This window comes from Osmia lignaria, unplaced genomic scaffold (genome assembly GCF_051020975.1).
Source record: "Osmia lignaria lignaria isolate PbOS001 unplaced genomic scaffold, iyOsmLign1 scaffold0002, whole genome shotgun sequence".
Taxonomy (NCBI): domain Eukaryota; kingdom Metazoa; phylum Arthropoda; class Insecta; order Hymenoptera; family Megachilidae; genus Osmia; species Osmia lignaria.
The window spans coordinates 30019299-30041679 of NW_027478159.1; positions in this window are offsets into that span (position 1 = coordinate 30019299).

A 22381-nucleotide genomic window follows, 5' to 3' on the forward strand; every position below is an offset into this window, starting at 1 on the left:
TGTTTCTGTATCTCTATTATGTTGGTGCGGCTTCGGAACTTTTAAATATCTTGATATATCTCGAGAACTACGCATCTGATCAAAAAATATCATAGAACATAAAAAGTAGGAAACTTAATTCTCTACAGAAAAGGTATCTTAACATTTTGCCATAGTTCGCTTCGTTTCCGAGATATTTGCAGATTTATCTCAAGGGAAGGGGCCTGACGGACATATTTCGTGATATTTCTTCTTCTTGTTGTTCTTCTTCTGCACAGCTAAGCTGGAAGTGGCATTTGCGGCTCGCACTAGTGCAGAGTTATCTCAAAGAAAGGGGCCACGGTGTTTCTGTATCTCTATTATGTTGGTGCGGCTTCGGAACTTTTAAATATCTTGATATATCTCGAGAACTGCGCATCTGACCAAAAAATATCATAGAACATAAAAAGTAGGAAACTTAATTCTCTACAAATAAGGTCTCTTAACATTTTGTCATAGCCCGCTTCGTTTCCGAGATATTTGCAGATTTATCTCAAGGGAAGGGGCCTGACGGACATATTTCGAGATATTTCTGCTTCTTGTTGTTATTCTTCTGCACAGCTAAGCTGGAAGTGGCATTTGCAGCTCGCAATAGTGCAGAGTTATCGCAAAGAAAGGGGCCACGGTGTTTCTGTATCTCTATTATGTTGGTGCGGCTTCGGAACTTTTAAATATCTTGATATATCTCGAGAACTACGCATCTGATCAAAAAATATCATAGAACATAAAAAGTAGAAAACTTAATTCTCTACAAAAAAGGTCTCTTATCATTTTGCCATAGCTCGCTTCGTTTCCGAGATATTTGCAGATTTATCTCAAGGGAAGGGGCCTGACGGACATATTTCGAGATATTTCTTCTTCTTGTTGTCCTTCTTCTGCACCGCTAAGCTGGAAGTGGCATTTGCGGCTCGCACTAGTGCAGAGTTATCTCAAAGAAACGGGCCACGGTGTTTCTGTATCTCTATTATGTTGGTGCGGCTTCGGAACTTTTAAATATCTCGATACATCTCGAAAACTACGCTTCTGATCAAAAAATATCATAGAACATAAATTGTAGGAAACATAATTCTCTACAAAAAACGTCTCTTAACATTTTGCCATAGCTCGCTTCGTTTCCGAGATATTTGCAGATTCAGCTCAAAGGAACGGGCCTGACGGACATATTTCGAGATATTTCTTCTTCTTGTTGTTCTTCCTCTGCACAGCTAAGCTGGAAGTGGCATTTGCAGCTCGCAATAGTGCAGAGTAATCTCAAAGAAAGGGGCCACGGTGTTTCTGTATCTCTATTATGTTGGTGCGGCTTCGGAACTTTTAAATATCTTGATATATCTCGAGAACTACGCATCTGATCAAAAAATACCATAGAACATAAAAAGTAGGAAACTTAATTCTCTACAAAAAGGTCTGTCAACATTTTGCCATAGCTCGCTTCGTTTCCGAGATATTTGCAGATTTATCTCAAGGGAAGGGGCCTGACGGACATATTTCGAGATATTTCATCTTCTTGTTGTTCTTCTTCTGCACAGCTAAGCTGGAAGTGGCATTTGCGGCTCGCACTAGTGCAGAGTTATCTCAAAGAAAGGGGCCACGGTGTTTCTGTATCTCCATTATGTTGGTGCGGCTTCGGAACTTTTAAATATCTTGATATATCTCGAGAACTACGCATCTGATCAAAAAATATCATAGAACATAAAAAGTAGGAAACTTAATTCTCTACAAAAAAGGTCTCTTAACATTTTGCCATAGCTCGCTTCGTTTCCGAGATATTTGCAGATTTATCTCAAGGGAAGGGGCCTGACGGACATATTTCGAGATACTTCTTCTTCTTGTTGTTCTTCTTCTGCACAGCTAAGCTGGAAGTGGCATTTGCGGCTCGCACTAGTGCAGAGTTATCTCAAAGAAAGGGGCCACGGTGTTTCTGTATCTCTATTATGTTGGTGCGGCTTCGGAACTTTTAAATATCTCGATATATCTCGAAAACTACGCTTCTGATCAAAAAATATCATAGAACATAAAAAGTAGGAAACTTCATTCTCTACAAAAAAGGTCTCTTAACATTTTGCCATAGCTCGCTTCGTTTCCGAGATGTTTGCAGATTTATCTCAAGGGAAGGGGCCTGACGGACATATTTCGAGATATTTCTTCTTCTTGTTGTTCTTCTTCTGCACAGCTAAGCTGGAAGTGGCATTTGCGGCTCGCACTAGAGCAGAGTTATCTCAAAGAAAGGGGCCACGGTGTTTCTGTATCTCTATTATGTTGGTGCGGCTTCGGAACTTTTAAATATCTTGATATATCTCGAGAACTACGCATCTGATCAAAAAATATCATAGAACATAAATTGTAGGAAACATAATTCTCTACAAAAAACGTCTCTAAACATTTTGCCATAGCTCGCTTCGTTTCCGAGATATTTGCAGATTCAGCTCAAAGGAACGGGCCTGACGGACATATTTCGAGATATTTCTTCTTCTTGTTGTTCTTCTTCTGCACAGCTAAGCTGGAAGTGGCATTTGCAGCTCGCAATAGTGCAGAGTAATCTCAAAGAAAGGGGCCACGGTGTTTCTGTATCTCTATTATGTTGGTGCGGCTTCGGAACTTTTAAATATCTTGATATATCTCGAGAACTACGCATCTGATCAAAAAATATCATAGAAAATAAAAAGTAGGAAACTTAATTCTCTACAAAAAAGGTCTCTTAACATTTTGCCATAGCTCGCTTCGTTTCCGAGATATTTGCAGATTTATCTCAAGGGAAGGGGCCTGACGGACATATTTCGAGATATTTCTTCTTCTTGTTGTTCTTCTTCTGCACAGCTAAGCTGGAAGTGGCATTTGCAGCTCGCAATAGTGCAGAGTTATCTCAAAGAAGGGGGCCACGGTGTTTCTGTATCTCTATTATGTTGGTGCGGCTTCGGAACTTTTAAATATCTTGATATATCTCGAGAACTACGCATCTGATCAAAAAATATCATAGAACATAAAAAGTAGGAAACTTAATTCTCTACAAAAAAGGTCTCTAAACATTTTGCCATAGCTCGCTTCGTTTCCGAGATATTTGCAGATTTATCTCAAGGGAAGGGGCCTGACGGACATATTTCGAGATATTTCTTCTTCTTGTTGTTCTTCTTCTGCACAGCTAAGCTGGAAGTGGCATTTGCGGCTCGCACTAGTGCAGAGTTATCTCAAAGAAAGGGGCCACGGTGTTTCTGTATCTCTATTATGTTGGTGCGGCTTCGGAACTTTTAAATATCTCGATATATCTCGAAAACTACGCTTCTGATCAAAAAATATCATAGAACATGAATTGTAGGAAACATAATTCTGTACAAAAAACGTCTCTTAACATTTTGCCATAGCTCGTTTCGTTTCCGAGATATGTGCAGATTCAGCTTAAAGGAACGGGCCTGACGGACATATTTCGAGATACTTCTTCTTCTTGTTGTTCTTCCTCTGCACAGCTAAGCTGGAAGTGGCATTTGCAGCTCGCAATAGTGCAGAGTTATCTCAAAGAAAGGGGCCACGGTGTTTCTGTACCTCTAGTATGTTGGTGCGGCTTCGGAACGTTTAAGTATCTTGATATATCTCGAGAACCACGCATCTGATCAAAAAATATCATAGAACATAAAAAGTAGGAAACTTAATTCTCTACAAAAAAGGTATCTTAACATTTTGCCATAGTTCGCTTCGTTTCCGAGATATTTGCAGATTTATCTCAAGGGAAGGGGCCTGACGGACATATTTCGTGATATTTCTTCTTCTTGTTGTTCTTCTTCTGCACAGCTAAGCTGGAAGTGGCATTTGCGGCTCGCACTAGTGCAGAGTTATCTCAAAGAAAGGGGCCACGGTGTTTCTGTATCTCTATTATGTTGGTGCGGCTTCGGAACTTTTAAATATCTTGATATATCTCGAGAACTACGCATCTGATCAAAAAATATCATAGAACATAAAAAGTAGGAAACTTAATTCTCTACAAATAAGGTCTCTTAACATTTTGTCATAGCCCGCTTCGTTTCCGAGATATTTGCAGATTTATCTCAAGGGAAGGGGCCTGACGGACATATTTCGAGATATTTCTTCTTCTTGTTGTTATTCTTCTGCACAGCTAAGCTGGAAGTGGCATTTGCAGCTCGCAATAGTGCAGAGTTATCGCAAAGAAAGGGGCTACGGTGTTTCTGTATCTCTATTATGTTGGTGCGGCTTCGGAACTTTTAAATATCTTGATATATCTCGAGAACTACGCATCTGATCAAAAAATATCATAGAACATAAAAAGTAGGAAACTTAATTCTCTACAAGAAAGGTCTCTTAACATTTTGCCATAGCTCGCTTCGTTTCCGAGATATTTGCAGATTTATCTCAAGGGAAGGGGCCTGACGGACATATTTCGAGATATTTCTTCTTATTGTTGTTCTTCTTCTGCACAGCTAAGCTGGAAGTGGCATTTGCAGCTCGCAATAGTGCAGAGTTATCTCAAAGAAAGGGGCCACGGTGTTTCTGTATCTCTATTATGTTGGTGCAGCTTCGGAACTTTTAAATATCTTGATATATCTCGAGAACTACGCATCTGATCAAAAAATATCATGGAACATAAAAAGTAGAAAACTTAATTCTCTACAAAAACGGTCTTTTAACATTTTGCCATAGCTCGCTTCGTTTCCGACATATTTGCAGATTTATCTCAAGGGAAGGGGCCTGACGGACATATTTCGAGATATTTCTTCTTCTTGTTGTTCTTCTTCTGCACAGCTAAGCTGGAAGTTGCATTTGCAGCTCGCAATAGTGCATAGTTATCTCAAAGAAAGGGGCCACGGTGTTTCTGTATCTCTATTATGTTGGTGCGGCTTCGGAGCTTTTAAATATCTTGATATATCTCGAGAACTACGCTTCTGATCAAAAAATATCATAGAACATAAATTGTAGGAAACATAATTCTCTACAAAAAAGGTCTCTTAACATTTTGCCATAGCTCGTTTCGTTTCCGAGATATTTGCAGATATATCTCAAGGGAAGGGGCCTAACGGACATATTTCGTGTTATTTCTTCTTCTTGTTGTTCTTCTTCTGCACAGCTAAACTGGAAGTGGCATTTCCAGCTCGCAATAGTGCAGAGTTATCTCAAAGAAAGGGGCCACGGTGTTTCTGTATCTCTATTATGTTGGTGCGGCTTCGGAACTTTTAAATATCTTGATATATCTCGAGAACTACGCATCTGATCAAAAAATATCATAGAACATAAAAAGTAGGAAACTTAATTCTCTACAAAAAAGGTCTCTTAACATTATGCCATAGCTCGCTTCGTTTCCGAGATATTTGCTGATTTATCTCAAGGGAAGGGGCCTGACGGACATATTTCGAGATATTTCTTCTTCTTGTTGTTCTTCTTCTGCACAGCTAAACTGGAAGTGGCATTTCCAGCTCGCAATAGTGCAGAGTTATCTCAAAGAAAGGGGCCACGGTGTTTCTGTATCTCTATTATGTTGGTGCGGCTTCGGAGCTTTTAAATATCTTGATATATCTCGAGAACTACGCTTCTGATCAAAAAATATCATAGAACATAAATTGTAGGAAACATAATTCTCTACAAAAAAGGTCTCTTAACATTTTGCCATAGCTCGTTTCGTTTCCGAGATATTTGCAGATATATCTCAAGGGAAGGGGCCTAACGGACATATTTCGTGTTATTTCTTCTTCTTGTTGTTCTTCTTCTGCACAGCTAAACTGGAAGTGGCATTTCCAGCTCGCAATAGTGCAGAGTTATCTCAAAGAAAGGGGCCACGGTGTTTCTGTATCTCTATTATGTTGGTGCGGCTTCGGAACTTTTAAATATCTTGATATATCTCGAGAACTACGCATCTGATCAAAAAATATCATAGAACATAAAAAGTAGGAAACTTAATTCTCTACAAAAAAGGTCTCTTAACATTATGCCATAGCTCGCTTCGTTTCCGAGATATTTGCTGATTTATCTCAAGGGAAGGGGCCTGACGGACATATTTCGAGATATTTCTTCTTCTTGTTGTTCTTCTTCTGCACAGCTAAACTGGAAGTGGCATTTCCAGCTCGCAATAGTGCAGAGTTATCTCAAAGAAAGGGGCCACGGTGTTTCTGTATCTCTATTATGTTGGTGCGGCTTCGGAACTTTTAAATATCTTGATATATCTCGAGAACTACGCATCTGATCAAAAAATATCATAGAACATAAAAAGTAGGAAACTTAATTCTCTACAAATAAGGTCTCTTAACATTTTGCCATAGCTCGCTTCGTTTCCGAGATATTTGCAGATTTATCTCGAGGGAAGGGGCCTGACGGACATATTTCGAGATATTTCTTCTTCTTGTTGTTCTTCTTCTGCACAGCTAAGCTGGAAGTGGCATTTGCGGCTCGCACTAGTGCAGAGTTATCTCAAAGAAAGGGGCCACGGTGTTTCTGGATCTCTATTATGTTGGTGCGGCTTCGGAACTTTTAAATATCTCGATATATCTCGAAAACTACGCTTCTGATCAGAAAATATCATATAACATAAATTGTAGGAAACATAATTCTCTACAAAAAAGGTCTCTTAACATTTTGCAATAGCTCGTTTCGTTTCCGAGATATTTGCAGATATATCTCAAGGGAAGGGGCCTGACGGACATATTTCGAGATATTTCTTCTTCTTGTTGTTCTTCTTCTGCACAGCTAAACTGGAAGTGGCATTTCCAGCTCGCAATAGTGCAGAGTTATCTCAAAGAAAGGGGCCACGGTGTTTCTGTATCTCTATTATGTTGGTGCGGCTTCGGAACTTTTAAATATCTTGATATATCTCGAGAACTACGCATCTGATCAAAAAATATCATAGAACATAAAAAGTGGGAAACTTAATTCTCTACAAAAAAGGTCTCTTAACATTATGCCATAGCTCGCTTCGTTTCCGAGATATTTGCTGATTTATCTCAAGGGAAGGGGCCTGACGGACATACTTCGAGATATTTCTTCTTCTTGTTGTTCTTCTTCTGCACAGCTAAACTGGAAGTAGCATTTCCAGCTCACAATAGTGCAGAGTTATCTCAAAGAAAGGGGCCACGGTGTTTCTGTATCTCTATTATGTTGGTGCGGCTTCGGAACTTTTAAATATCTTGATATATCTCGAGAACTACGCATCTGATCAAAAAATATCATAGAACATAAAAAGTAGGAAACTTAATTCTCTACAAATAAGGTCTCTTAACATTTTGCCATAGCTCGCTTCGTTTCGGAGATATTTGCAGATTTATCTCAAGGGAAGGGGCCTGACGGACATATTTCGAGATATTTCTTCTTCTTGTTGTTCTTCTTCTGCACAGCTAAGCTGGAAGTGGCATTTGCAGCTCGCAATAGTGCAGAGTTATCTCCAAGAAAGGGTCCACGGTGTTTCTGTATCTCTATTATGTTGGTGCGGCTTCGGAACTTTTAAATATCTTGATATATCTCGAGAACTGCGCATCTGATCAAAAAATATCATAGAACATAAAAAGTAGGAAACTTAATTCTCTACAAGAAAGGTCTCTTAACATTTTGCCATAGCTCGCTTCGTTTCCGAGATATTTGCAGATTTATCTCAAGGGATGGGGCCTGACGGACATATTTCGAGATATTTCTTCTTCTTGTTGTTCTTCTTCTGCACATCTAAGCTGGAAGTGGCATTTGCAGCTCGCAATAGTGCAGAGTTATCTCAAAGAAAGCGGCCACGGTGTTTCTGTACCTCTATTATGTTGGTGCAGCTTCGGAACTTTTAAATATCTTGATATATCTCGAGATCTACGCATCTGATCAAAAAATATCATAGAAGATAAAAAGTAGGAAACTTAATTCTCTACGAAAAAGGTCTCTTAACATTTTGCCATAGCTCGCTTTCTTTCCGAGATATTGGAAGATTTATCTCAAGGGAAGGGTCCTAACGGACATATCTCGAGATATTTCTTCTTCTTGTTGTTCTTCTTCTGCACAGCTAAGCTGGAAGTGGCATTTGCGGCTCGCACTAGTGCAGAGTTATCTCAAAGAAAGGGGCCACGGTGTTTCTGTATCTCTATTATGTTGGTGCGGCTTCGGAACTTTTAAATATCTTGATATATCTCGAGAACTACGCATCTGATCAAAAAATATCATGGAACATAAAAAGTAGAAAACTTAATTCTCTACAAAAACGGTCTTTTAACATTTTGCCATAGCTCGCTTCGTTTCCGACATATTTGCAGATTTATCTCAAGGGAAGGGGCCTGACGGACATATTTCGAGATATTTCTTCTTCTTGTTGTTCTTCTTCTGCACAGCTAAGCTGGAAGTGGCATTTGCAGCTCGCAATAGTGCATAGTTATCTCAAAGAAAGGGGCCACGGTGTTTCTGTATCTCTATTATGTTGGTGCGGCTTCGGAGCTTTTAAATATCTTGATATATCTCGAGAACTACGCTTCTGATCAAAAAATATCATAGAACATAAATTGTAGGAAACATAATTCTCTACAAAAAAGGTCTCTTAACATTTTGCCATAGCTCGTTTCGTTTCCGAGATATTTGCAGATATATCTCAAGGGAAGGGGCCTAACGGACATATTTCGTGTTATTTCTTCTTCTTGTTGTTCTTCTTCTGCACAGCTAAACTGGAAGTGGCATTTCCAGCTCGCAATAGTGCAGAGTTATCTCAAAGAAAGGGGCCACGGTGTTTCTGTATCTCTATTATGTTGGTGCGGCTTCGGAACTTTTAAATATCTTGATATATCTCGAGAACTACGCATCTGATCAAAAAATATCATAGAACATAAAAAGTAGGAAACTTAATTCTCTACAAAAAAGGTCTCTTAACATTATGCCATAGCTCGCTTCGTTTCCGAGATATTTGCTGATTTATCTCAAGGGAAGGGGCCTGACGGACATATTTCGAGATATTTCTTCTTCTTGTTGTTCTTCTTCTGCACAGCTAAACTGGAAGTGGCATTTCCAGCTCGCAATAGTGCAGAGTTATCTCAAAGAAAGGGGCCACGGTGTTTCTGTATCTCTATTATGTTGGTGCGGCTTCGGAGCTTTTAAATATCTTGATATATCTCGAGAACTACGCTTCTGATCAAAAAATATCATAGAACATAAATTGTAGGAAACATAATTCTCTACAAAAAAGGTCTCTTAACATTTTGCCATAGCTCGTTTCGTTTCCGAGATATTTGCAGATATATCTCAAGGGAAGGGGCCTAACGGACATATTTCGTGTTATTTCTTCTTCTTGTTGTTCTTCTTCTGCACAGCTAAACTGGAAGTGGCATTTCCAGCTCGCAATAGTGCAGAGTTATCTCAAAGAAAGGGGCCACGGTGTTTCTGTATCTCTATTATGTTGGTGCGGCTTCGGAACTTTTAAATATCTTGATATATCTCGAGAACTACGCATCTGATCAAAAAATATCATAGAACATAAAAAGTAGGAAACTTAATTCTCTACAAAAAAGGTCTCTTAACATTATGCCATAGCTCGCTTCGTTTCCGAGATATTTGCTGATTTATCTCAAGGGAAGGGGCCTGACGGACATATTTCGAGATATTTCTTCTTCTTGTTGTTCTTCTTCTGCACAGCTAAACTGGAAGTGGCATTTCCAGCTCGCAATAGTGCAGAGTTATCTCAAAGAAAGGGGCCACGGTGTTTCTGTATCTCTATTATGTTGGTGCGGCTTCGGAACTTTTAAATATCTTGATATATCTCGAGAACTACGCATCTGATCAAAAAATATCATAGAACATAAAAAGTGGGAAACTTAATTCTCTACAAAAAAGGTCTCTTAACATTATGCCATAGCTCGCTTCGTTTCCGAGATATTTGCTGATTTATCTCAAGGGAAGGGGCCTGACGGACATACTTCGAGATATTTCTTCTTCTTGTTGTTCTTCTTCTGCACAGCTAAACTGGAAGTAGCATTTCCAGCTCACAATAGTGCAGAGTTATCTCAAAGAAAGGGGCCACGGTGTTTCTGTATCTCTATTATGTTGGTGCGGCTTCGGAACTTTTAAATATCTTGATATATCTCGAGAACTACGCATCTGATCAAAAAATATCATAGAACATAAAAAGTAGGAAACTTAATTCTCTACAAATAAGGTCTCTTAACATTTTGCCATAGCTCGCTTCGTTTCGGAGATATTTGCAGATTTATCTCAAGGGAAGGGGCCTGACGGACATATTTCGAGATATTTCTTCTTCTTGTTGTTCTTCTTCTGCACAGCTAAGCTGGAAGTGGCATTTGCAGCTCGCAATAGTGCAGAGTTATCTCCAAGAAAGGGTCCACGGTGTTTCTGTATCTCTATTATGTTGGTGCGGCTTCGGAACTTTTAAATATCTTGATATATCTCGAGAACTGCGCATCTGATCAAAAAATATCATAGAACATAAAAAGTAGGAAACTTAATTCTCTACAAGAAAGGTCTCTTAACATTTTGCCATAGCTCGCTTCGTTTCCGAGATATTTGCAGATTTATCTCAAGGGATGGGGCCTGACGGACATATTTCGAGATATTTCTTCTTCTTGTTGTTCTTCTTCTGCACATCTAAGCTGGAAGTGGCATTTGCAGCTCGCAATAGTGCAGAGTTATCTCAAAGAAAGCGGCCACGGTGTTTCTGCACCTCTATTATGTTGGTGCAGCTTCGGAACTTTTAAATATCTTGATATATCTCGAGATCTACGCATCTGATCAAAAAATATCATAGAAGATAAAAAGTAGGAAACTTAATTCTCTACGAAAAAGGTCTCTTAACATTTTGCCATAGCTCGCTTTCTTTCCGAGATATTGGAAGATTTATCTCAAGGGAAGGGGCCTAACGGACATATCTCGAGATATTTCTTCTTCTTGTTGTTCTTCTTCTGCACAGCTAAGCTGGAAGTGGCATTTGCGGCTCGCACTAGTGCAGAGTTATCTCAAAGAAAGGGGCCACGGTGTTTCTGTATCTCTATTATGTTGGTGCGGCTTCGGAACTTTTAAATATCTTGATATATCTCGAGAACTACGCATCTGATCAAAAAATATGATAGAACATAAAAAGTAGGAAACTTAATTCTCTACAAAAAAGGTCTCTTATCATTTTGCCATAGCTCGCTTCGTTTCCGAGATATTTGCAGATTTATCTCAAGGGAAGGGGCCTAACGGACATATTTCGTGTTATTTCTTCTTCTTGTTGTTCTTCTTCTGCACAGCTAAACTGGAAGTGGCATTTCCAGCTCGCAATAGTGCAGAGTTATCTCAAAGAAAGGGGCCACGGTGTTTCTGTATCTCTATTATGTTGGTGCGGCTTCGGAACTTTTAAATATCTTGATATATCTCGAGAACTACGCATCTGATCAAAAAATATCATAGAACATAAAAAGTAGGAAACTTAATTCTCTACAAAAAAGGTCTCTTAACATTATGCCATAGCTCGCTTCGTTTCCGAGATATTTGCTGATTTATCTCAAGGGAAGGGGCCTGACGGACATATTTCGAGATATTTCTTCTTCTTGTTGTTCTTCTTCTGCACAGCTAAACTGGAAGTGGCATTTCCAGCTCGCAATAGTGCAGAGTTATCTCAAAGAAAGGGGCCACGGTGTTTCTGTATCTCTATTATGTTGGTGCGGCTTCGGAACTTTTAAATATCTTGATATATCTCGAGAACTACGCATCTGATCAAAAAATATCATAGAACATAAAAAGTAGGAAACTTAATTCTCTACAAATAAGGTCTCTTAACATTTTGCCATAGCTCGCTTCGTTTCCGAGATATTTGCAGATTTATCTCGAGGGAAGGGGCCTGACGGACATATTTCGAGATATTTCTTCTTCTTGTTGTTCTTCTTCTGCACAGCTAAGCTGGAAGTGGCATTTGCGGCTCGCACTAGTGCAGAGTTATCTCAAAGAAAGGGGCCACGGTGTTTCTGGATCTCTATTATGTTGGTGCGGCTTCGGAACTTTTAAATATCTCGATATATCTCGAAAACTACGCTTCTGATCAGAAAATATCATATAACATAAATTGTAGGAAACATAATTCTCTACAAAAAAGGTCTCTTAACATTTTGCAATAGCTCGTTTCGTTTCCGAGATATTTGCAGATATATCTCAAGGGAAGGGGCCTGACGGACATATTTCGAGATATTTCTTCTTCTTGTTGTTCTTCTTCTGCACAGCTAAACTGGAAGTGGCATTTCCAGCTCGCAATAGTGCAGAGTTATCTCAAAGAAAGGGGCCACGGTGTTTCTGTATCTCTATTATGTTGGTGCGGCTTCGGAACTTTTAAATATCTTGATATATCTCGAGAACTACGCATCTGATCAAAAAATATCATAGAACATAAAAAGTAGGAAACTTAATTCTCTACAAATAAGGTCTCTTAACATTTTGCCATAGCTCGCTTCGTTTCGGAGATATTTGCAGATTTATCTCAAGGGAAGGGGCCTGACGGACATATTTCGAGATATTTCTTCTTCTTGTTGTTCTTCTTCTGCACAGCTAAGCTGGAAGTGGCATTTGCAGCTCGCAATAGTGCAGAGTTATCTCCAAGAAAGGGTCCACGGTGTTTCTGTATCTCTATTATGTTGGTGCGGCTTCGGAACTTTTAAATATCTTGATATATCTCGAGAACTGCGCATCTGATCAAAAAATATCATAGAACATAAAAAGTAGGAAACTTAATTCTCTACAAGAAAGGTCTCTTAACATTTTGCCATAGCTCGCTTCGTTTCCGAGATATTTGCAGATTTATCTCAAGGGATGGGGCCTGACGGACATATTTCGAGATATTTCTTCTTCTTGTTGTTCTTCTTCTGCACATCTAAGCTGGAAGTGGCATTTGCAGCTCGCAATAGTGCAGAGTTATCTCAAAGAAAGCGGCCACGGTGTTTCTGTACCTCTATTATGTTGGTGCAGCTTCGGAACTTTTAAATATCTTGATATATCTCGAGATCTACGCATCTGATCAAAAAATATCATAGAAGATAAAAAGTAGGAAACTTAATTCTCTACGAAAAAGGTCTCTTAACATTTTGCCATAGCTCGCTTTCTTTCCGAGATATTGGAAGATTTATCTCAAGGGAAGGGGCCTAACGGACATATCTCGAGATATTTCTTCTTCTTGTTGTTCTTCTTCTGCACAGCTAAGCTGGAAGTGGCATTTGCGGCTCGCACTAGTGCAGAGTTATCTCAAAGAAAGGGGCCACGGTGTTTCTGTATCTCTATTATGTTGGTGCGGCTTCGGAACTTTTAAATATCTTGATATATCTCGAGAACTACGCATCTGATCAAAAAATATCATAAAACATAAAAAGTAGGAAACTTAATTCTCTACAAATGAGGTCTCTTAACATTTTGCCATAGCCCGCTTCGTTTCCGAGATATTTGCAGATTTATCTCAAGGGAAGGGGCCTGACGGACATATTTCGAGATATTTCTTCTTCTTGTTGTTCTTCTTCTGCACAGCTAAGCTGGAAGTGGCATTTGCAGCTCGCAATAGTGCAGAGTTATCTCAAAGAAAGCGGCCACGGTGTTTCTGTACCTCTATTATGTTGGTGCAGCTTCGGAACTTTTAAATATCTTGATATATCTCGAGATCTACGAATCTGATCAAAAAATATCATAGAACATAAAAAGTAGGAAACTTAATTCTCTACAAAAAAGGTCTCTTGACATTTTGCCATAGCTCGCTTCGTTTCCGAGATATTGGCAGATTTATCTCAAGGGAAGGGGCCTGACGGACATATTTCGAGATATTTCTTCTTCTTGTTGTTCTTCTTCTGCACAGCTAAGCTGGAAGTGGCATTTGCAGCTCGCAATAGTGCATAGTTATCTCAAAGAAAGGGGCCACGGTGTTTCTGTATCTCTATCATGTTGGTGCGGCTTCGGAACTTTTAAATATCTTGATATATCTCGAGAACTACGCATCTGATCAAAAAATATCATAGAACATAAAAAGTAGGAAACTTAATTCTCTGCAACAAAGGTCTCTTAACATTTTGCCATAGCTCGCTTCGTTTCCGAGATATTTGCAGATTTATCTCGAGGGAAGGGGCCTGACGGACATATTTCGAGATATTTCTTCTTCTTGTTGTTCTTCTTCTGCACAGCTAAGCTGGAAGTGGCATTTGCGGCTCGCACTAGTGCAGAGTTATCTCAAAGAAAGGGGCCACGGTGTTTCTGGATCTCTATTATGTTGGTGCGGCTTCGGAACTTTTAAATATCTCGATATATCTCGAAAACTACGCTTCTGATCAGAAAATATCATATAACATAAATTGTAGGAAACATAATTCTCTACAAAAAAGGTCTCTTAACATTTTGCCATAGCTCGTTTCGTTTCCGAGATATTTGCAGATATATCTCAAGGGAAGGGGCCTGACGGACATATTTCGAGATATTTCTTCTTCTTGTTGTTCTTCTTCTGCACAGCTAAACTGGAAGTGGCATTTCCAGCTCGCAATAGTGCAGAGTTATCTCAAAGAAAGGGGCCACGGTGTTTCTGTATCTCTATTATGTTGGTGCGGCTTCGGAACTTTTAAATATCTTGATGTATCTCGAGAACTACGAATCTGATCAAAAAATATCATAGAACATAAAAAGTAGGAAACTTAATTCTCTACAAAAAAGGTCTCTTAACATTATGCCATAGCTCGCTTCGTTTCCGAGATATTTGCTGATTTATCTCAAGGGAAGGGGCCTGACGGACATATTTCGAGATATTTCTTCTTCTTGTTGTTCTTCTTCTGCACAGCTAGACTGGAAGTGGCATTTCCAGCTCGCAATAGTGCAGAGTTATCTCAAAGAATGGGGCCACGGTGTTTCTGTATCTCTATTATGTTGGTGCGGCTTCGGAACTTTTAAATATCTTGATATATCTCGAGAACTACGCATCTGATCAAAAAATATCATAGAACATAAAAAGTAGGAAACTTAATTCTCTACAAATAAGGTCTCTTAACATTTTGCCATAGCTCGCTTCGTTTCGGAGATATTTGCAGATTTATCTCAACGGAAGGGGCCTGACGGACATATTTCGAGATATTTCTTCTTCTTGTTGTTCTTCTTCTGCACAGCTAAGCTGGAAGTGGCATTTGCAGCTCGCAATAGTGCAGAGTTATCTCAAAGAAAGGGTCCATGGTGTTTCTGTATCTCTATTATGTTGGTGCGGCTTCGGAACTTTTAAATATCTTGATATATCTCGAGAACTACGCATCTAATCAAAAAATATCATAGAACATAAAAAGTAGGAAACTTAATTCTCTACAAGAAAGGTCTCTTAACATTTTGCCATAGCTCGCTTCGTTTCCGAGATATTTGCAGATTTATCTCAAGGGATGGGGCCTGACGGACATATTTCGAGATATTTCTTCTTCTTGTTGTTCTTCTTCTGCACATCTAAGCTGGAAGTGGCATTTGCAGCTCGCAATAGTGCAGAGTTATCTCAAAGAAAGCGGCCACGGTGTTTCTGTACCTCTATTATGTTGGTGCAGCTTCGGAACTTTTAAATATCTTGATATATCTCGAGATCTACGCATCTGATCAAAAAATATGATAGAACATAAAAAGTAGGAAACTTAATTCTCTACAAAAAAGGTCTCTTGACATTTTGCCATAGCTCACTTCGTTTCCGAGATATTGGCAGATTTATCTCAAGGGAAGGGGCCTGACGGACATATTTCGAGATATTTCTTCTTCTTGTTGTTCTTCCTCTGCACAGCTAAGCTGGAAGTGGCATTTGCAGCTCGCAATAGTGCAGAGTAATCTCAAAGAAAGGGGCCACGGTGTTTCTGTATCTCTATTATGTTGGTGCGGCTTCGGAACTTTTAAATATCTTGATATATCTCGAGAACTACGCATCTGATCAAAAAATATGATAGAACATAAAAAGTAGGAAACTTAATTCTCTACAAAAAAGGTCTCTTATCATTTTGCCATAGCTCGCTTCGTTTCCGAGATATTTGCAGATTTATCTCAAGGGAAGGGGCCTGACGGACATATTTCGAGATATTTCTTCTTCTTGTTGTTCTTCCTCTGCACAGCTAAGCTGGAAGTGGCATTTGCAGCTCGCAATAGTGCATAGTTATCTCAAAGAAAGGGGCCACGGTGTTTCTGTATCTCTATCATGTTGGTGCGGCTTCGGAACTTTTAAATATCTTGATATATCTCGAGAACTACGCATCTGATCAAAAAATATCATAGAACATAAAAAGTAGGAAACTTAATTCTCTGCAACAAAGGTCTCTTAACATTTTGCCATAGCTCGCTTCGTTTCCGAGATATTTGCAGATTTATCTCGAGGGAAGGGGCCTGACGGACATATTTCGAGATATTTCTTCTTCTTGTTGTTCTTCTTCTGCACAGCTAAGCTGGAAGTGGCATTTGCGGCTCGCACTAGTGCAGAGTTATCTCAAAGAAAGGGGCCACGGTGTTTCTGGATCTCTATTATGTTGGTGCGGCTTCGGAACTTTTAAATATCTTGATATATCTCGAGAACTACGCATCTGATCAAAAAATATCATAGAACATAAAAAGTAGGAAACTTAATTCTCTACAAATAAGGTCTCTTAACATTTTGTCATAGCCCGCTTCGTTTCCGAGATATTTGCAGATTTATCTCAAGGGAAGGGGCCTGACGGACATATTTCGAGATATTTCTTCTTCTTGTTGTTATTCTTCTGCACAGCTAAGCTGGAAGTGGCATTTGCAGCTCGCAATAGTGCAGAGTTATCGCAAAGAAAGGGGCCACGGTGTTTCTGTATCTCTATTATGTTGGTGCGGCTTCGGAACTTTTAAATATCTTGATATATCTCGAGAACTACGCATCTGATCAAAAAATATCATAGAACATAAAAAGTAGGAAACTTAATTCTCTACAAGAAAGGTCTCTTAACATTTTGCCATAGCTCGCTTCGTTTCCGAGATATTTGCAGATTTATCTCAAGGGAAGGGGCCTGACGGACATATTTCGAGATATTTCTTCTTATTGTTGTTCTTCTTCTGCACAGCTAAGCTGGAAGTGGCATTTGCAGCTCGCAATAGTGCAGAGTTATCTCAAAGAAAGGGGCCACGGTGTTTCTGTACCTCTAGTATGTTGGTGCGGCTTCGGAACTTTTAAGTATCTTGATATATCTCGAGAACCACGCATCTGATCAAAAAATATCATAGAACATAAAAAGTAGGAAACTTAATTCTCTACAAATAAGGTCTCTTAACATTTTGCCATAGCTCGCTTCGTCTCGGAGATATTTGCAGATTTATCTCAAGGGAAGGGGCCTGACGGACATATTTCGAGATATTTCTTCTTCTTGTTGTTCTTCTTCTGCACAGCTAAGCTGGAAGTGGCATTTGCAGCTCGCAATAGTGCAGAGTTATCTCAAAGAAAGGGTCCACGGTGTTTCTGTATCTCTATTATGTTGGTGCGGCTTCGGAACTTTTAAATATCTTGATATATCTCGAGAACTACGCATCTAATCAAAAAATATCATAGAACATAAAAAGTAGGAAACTTAATTCTCTACAAGAAAGGTCTCTTAACATTTTGCCATAGCTCGCTTCGTTTCCGAGATATTTGCAGATTTATCTCAAGGGATGGGGCCTGACGGACATATTTCGAGATATTTCTTCTTCTTGTTGTTCTTCTTCTGCACATCTAAGCTGGAAGTGGCATTTGCAGCTCGCAATAGTGCAGAGTTATCTCAAAGAAAGCGGCCACGGTGTTTCTGTACCTCTATTATGTTGGTGCAGCTTCGGAACTTTTAAATATCTTGATATATCTCGAGATCTACGCATCTGATCAAAAAATATGATAGAACATAAAAAGTAGGAAACTTAATTCTCTACAAAAAAGGTCTCTTGACATTTTGCCATAGCTCGCTTCGTTTCCGAGATATTGGCAGATTTATCTCAAGGGAAGGGGCCTGACGGACATATTTCGAGATATTTCTTCTTCTTGTTGTTCTTCTTCTGCACAGCTAAACTGGAAGTGGCATTTCCAGCTCGCAGTAGTGCAGAGTTATCTCAAAGAAAGGGGCCACGGTGTTTCTGTATCTCTATTATGTTGGTGCGGCTTCGGAACTTTTAAATATCTTGATATATCTCGAGAACTACGCATCTGATCAAAAAATATCATAGAACATAAAAAGTAGGAAACTTAATTCTCTACAAAAAAGGTCTCTTAACATTATGCCATAGCTCGCTTCGTTTCCGAGATATTTGCTGATTTATCTCAAGGGAAGGGGCCTGACGGACATATTTCGAGATATTTCTTCTTCTTGTTGTTCTTCTTCTGCACAGCTAAACTGGAAGTGGCATTTCCAGCTCGCAATAGTGCAGAGTTATCTCAAAGAAAGGGGCCACGGTGTTTCTGTATCTCTATTATGTTGGTGCGGCTTCGGAACTTTTAAATATCTTGATATATCTCGAGAACTACGCATCTGATCAAAAAATATCATAGAACATAAAAAGTAGGAAACTTAATTCTCTACAAATAAGGTCTCTTAACATTTTGCCATAGCTCGCTTCGTTTCGGAGATATTTGCAGATTTATCTCAAGGGAAGGGGCCTGACGGACATATTTCGAGATATTTCTTCTTCTTGTTGTTCTTCTTCTGCACAGCTAAGCTGGAAGTGGCATTTGCAGCTCGCAATAGTGCAGAGTTATCTCCAAGAAAGGGTCCACGGTGTTTCTGTATCTCTATTATGTTGGTGCGGCTTCGGAACTTTTAAATATCTTGATATATCTCGAGAACTGCGCATCTGATCAAAAAATATCATAGAAGGTAAAAAGTAGGAAACTTAATTCTCTACAAGAAAGGTCTCTTAACATTTTGCCATAGCTCGCTTCGTTTCCGAGATATTTGCAGATTTATCTCAAGGGATGGGGCCTGACGGACATATTTCGAGATATTTCTTCTTCTTGTTGTTCTTCTTCTGCACATCTAAGCTGGAAGTGGCATTTGCAGCTCGCAATAGTGCAGAGTTATCTCAAAGAAAGCGGCCACGGTGTTTCTGTACCTCTATTATGTTGGTGCAGCTTCGGAACTTTTAAATATCTTGATATATCTCGAGATCTACGCATCTGATCAAAAAATATCATAGAAGATAGAAAGTAGGAAACTTAATTCTCTACAAAAAAGGTCTCTTAACATTTTGCCATAGCTCGCTTTGTTTCCGAGATATTGGCAGATTCATCTCAAGGGAAGGGGCCTGACCGACATATTTCGAGATATTTCTTCTTCTTGTTGTTCTTCTTCTGCACAGCTAAGCTGGAAGTGGCATTTGCGGCTCGCACTAGTGCAGAGTTATCTCAAAGAAAGGGGCCACGGTGTTTCTGTATCTCTATTATGTTGGTGCGGCTTCGGAACTTTTAAATATCTTGATATATCTCGAGAACTACGCATCTGATCAAAAAATATCATAAAACATAAAAAGTAGGAAACTTAATTCTCTACAAATAAGGTCTCTTAACATTTTGCCATAGCCCGCTTCGTTTCCGAGATATTTGCAGATTTATCTCAAGGGAAGGGGCCTGACGGACATATTTCGAGATATTTCTTCTTCTTGTTGTTATTCTTCTGCACAGCTAAGCTGGAAGTGGCATTTGCAGCTCGCAATAGTGCAGAGTTATCGCAAAGAAAGGGGCCACGGTGTTTCTGTATCTCTATTATGTTCGTGCGGCTTCGGAACTTTTAAATATCTTGATATATCTCGAGAACTACGCATCTGATCAAAAAATATCATAGAACATAAAAAGTAGGAAACTTAATTGTCTGCAACAAAGGTCTCTTAACATTTTGCCATAGCTCGCTTCGTTTCCGAGATATTTGCAAATTTATCTCGAGGGAAGGGGCCTGACGGACATATTTCGAGATATTTCTTCTTCTTGTTGTTCTTCTTCTGCACAGCTAAGCTGGAAGTGGCATTTGCGGCTCGCACTAGTGCAGAGTTATCTCAAAGAAAGGGGCCACGGTGTTTCTGGATCTCTATTATGTTGGTGCGGCTTCGGAACTTTTAAATATCTCGATATATCTCGAAAACTACGCTTCTGATCAGAAAATATCATATAACATAAATTGTAGGAAACATAATTCTCTACAAAAAAGGTCTCTTAACATTTTGCCATAGCTCGTTTCGTTTCCGAGATATTTGCAGATATATCTCAAGGGAAGGGGCCTGACGGACATATTTGGAGATATTTCTTCTTCTTGTTGTTCTTCTTCTGCACAGCTAAACTGGAAGTGGCATTTCCATCTCGCAATAGTGCAGAGTTATCTCAAAGAAAGGGGCCACGGTGTTTCTGTATCTCTATTATGTTGGTGCGGCTTCGGAACTTTTAAATATCTTGATATATCTCGAGAACTACGCATCTGATCAAAAAATATCATAGAACATAAAAAGTAGGAAACTTAATTCTCTACAAAAAAGGTCTCTTAACATTATGCCATAGCTCGCTTCGTTTCCGAGATATTTGCTGATTTATCTCAAGGGAAGGGGCCTGACGGACATATTTCGAGATATTTCTTCTTCTTGTCGTTCTTCTTCTGCACAGCTAAACTGGAAGTGGCATTTCCAGCTCGCAATAGTGCAGAGTTATCTCAAAGAATGGGGCCACGGTGTTTCTGTATCTCTATTATGTTGGTGCGGCTTCGGAACTTTTAAATATCTTGATATATCTCGAGAACTACGCATCTGATCAAAAAATATCATAGAACATAAAAAGTAGGAAACTTAATTCTCTACAAATCAGGTCTCTTAACATTTTGCCATAGCTCGCTTCGTTTCGGAGATATTTGCAGATTTATCTCAAGGGAAGGGGCCTGACGGACATATTTCGAGATATTTCTTCTTCTTGTTGTTCTTCTTCTGCACAGCTAAGCTGGAAGTGGCATTTGCAGCTCGCAATAGTGCAGAGTTATCTCAAAGAAAGGGTCCACGGTGTTTCTGTATCTCTATTATGTTGGTGCGGCTTCGGAACTTTTAAATATCTTGATATATCTCGAGAACTACGCATCTAATCAAAAAATATCATAGAACATAAAAAGTAGGAAACTTAATTCTCTACAAGAAAGGTCTCTTAACATTTTGCCATAGCTCGCTTCGTTTCCGAGATATTTGCAGATTTATCTCAAGGGAAGGGGCCTAACGGACATATTTCGTGATATTTCTTCTTCTTGTTGTTCTTCTTCTGCACAGCTAAGCTGGAAGTGGCATTTGCGGCTCGCACTAGTGCAGAGTTATCTCAAAGAAAGGGGCCACGGTGTTTCTGGATCTCTATTATGTTGGTGCGGCTTCGGCACTTTTAAATATCTTGATATATCTCGAGAACTACGCATCTGATCAAAAAATATCATAGAACATAAAAAGTAGGAAACTTAATTCTCTACGAAAAAGGTCTCTTAACATTATGCCATAGCTCGCTTCGTTTCCGAGATATTTGTAGATGTATCTCAAGGGAAGGGGCCTCACGGACATGTTTCGAGATATTTCTTCTTCTTGTTGTTCTTCTTCTGCACAGCTAAGCTGGAAGTGGCATTTGCAGCTCGCAATAGTGCAGAGTTATCTCAAAGAAAGGGTCCACGGTGTTTCTGTATCTCTATTATGTTGGTGCGGCTTCGGAACTTTTAAATATCTTGGTATAACTCGAGAACTACGCATCTGATCAAAAAATATCATAGAACATAAAAAGTACGAAACTTAATTCTCTACAAAAAAGGTCTCTTAATATTTTGCCATAGCTCGCTTGGTTTCCGAGATATATGCAGATTTATCTCAAGGGAAGGGGCCTGACGGACATATTTCGAGATATTTCTTCTTCTTGTTGTTCTTCTTCTGCACAGCTAAGCTGGAAGTGGCATTTGCGGCTCGCACAAGTGCAGAGTTATGTCAAAGAAAGGGGCCACGGTGTTTCTGTATCTCTATTATGTTGGTGCGGCTTCGGAACTTTTAAATATCTTGATATATCTCGAGAACTACGCATATGATCAAAAAATATCATAGAACATAAAAAGTAGGAAACTTAATTCTCTACAAAAAAGGTCTCTTAACATTTTGCCATAGCTCGCTTCGTTTCCGAGATATTTGCAGATATATCTCAAGGGAAGGGGCCTGACGGACATGTTTCGAGATATTTCTTCTTCTTGTTGTTCTTCTTCTGCACAGCTAAACTGGAAGTGGCATTTCCAGCTCGCAATAGTGCAGAGTTATCTGAAAGAAAGGGGCCACGGTGTTTCTGTATCTCTATTATGTTGGTGCGGCTTCGGAACTTTTAAATATCTTGATATATCTCGAGAACTACGCATCTGATCAAAAAATATCATAGAACATAAAAAGTAGGAAACTTAATTCTCTACAAAAAAGGTCTCTTAACATTTTGCCATTGCTCGCTTCG